Below are 779 nucleotides of genomic sequence, written 5' to 3' on the forward strand. Positions count from 1 at the left end.
TTTATCTCATCAGAGTAACTCATATAGTTAGATGTGAACGTATTAGATAAGTCACTTGTGAAGAGTGAGAGAAAGTGAATGTGAAAATTCTAGGTGAAAAAAAAACCTAGAAAGCCTCTTAAGTTCAGGGAATTCTCAGATAGATCAATTTTAGGAAAAGATATGCAGATTCTTGAGAATGTGGAAATGGATTACTTGTAACTCATTACAGCCATAGAATTCTTAAACTGTTTGGTGTCTATAGGGCTCATTGCTTGTGACACTATTGCAAGGATGATCCAGGTAGTTCTGCTGATCTGCCCCTGGCATGGCTGATCTTGGCTTGGCTTGCTTATGGGTCCAGTATCAGCTGACAGGTCAGATCACCTAAGAGGGCTTCACTCTCAAGTTGGTAGCTGAGAGGTGGTAGCTCATGTGATGGGGATGTGGGCTATTTTTTCTCATTATCAAACACACTGGTTTGTACTTGTTCACGTGGCAGTTTTTCAAGACTCCAAAAAGAGTGTGGAATTTAAAATTGAATCGAATCGTAATATAATGTTCTAATTTCAAAGAAAATTAGAAAGTGCATAAGTAGCATGCTACAAAAATAATTTTTGACTACTCAGAAAAACAGAAATCAAGAGAAAAAGTATTTCTTCATCAGACATCCAACATCTAAAACACAATCTTATCTGATTTATTATTTTTCTGTATGAAAAATTTTTAAAGTCGTACACTACTCACCTTATTGTAAAAAGTATCAAACACATTTAGAACGACTATGCAGTCACTCATAG

The sequence above is a fragment of the Propithecus coquereli genome, unplaced genomic scaffold (assembly GCF_000956105.1).
Source record: "Propithecus coquereli isolate 6110/MARCELLA unplaced genomic scaffold, Pcoq_1.0 Scaffold522, whole genome shotgun sequence".
In the NCBI taxonomy this organism is placed as follows: domain Eukaryota; kingdom Metazoa; phylum Chordata; class Mammalia; order Primates; family Indriidae; genus Propithecus; species Propithecus coquereli.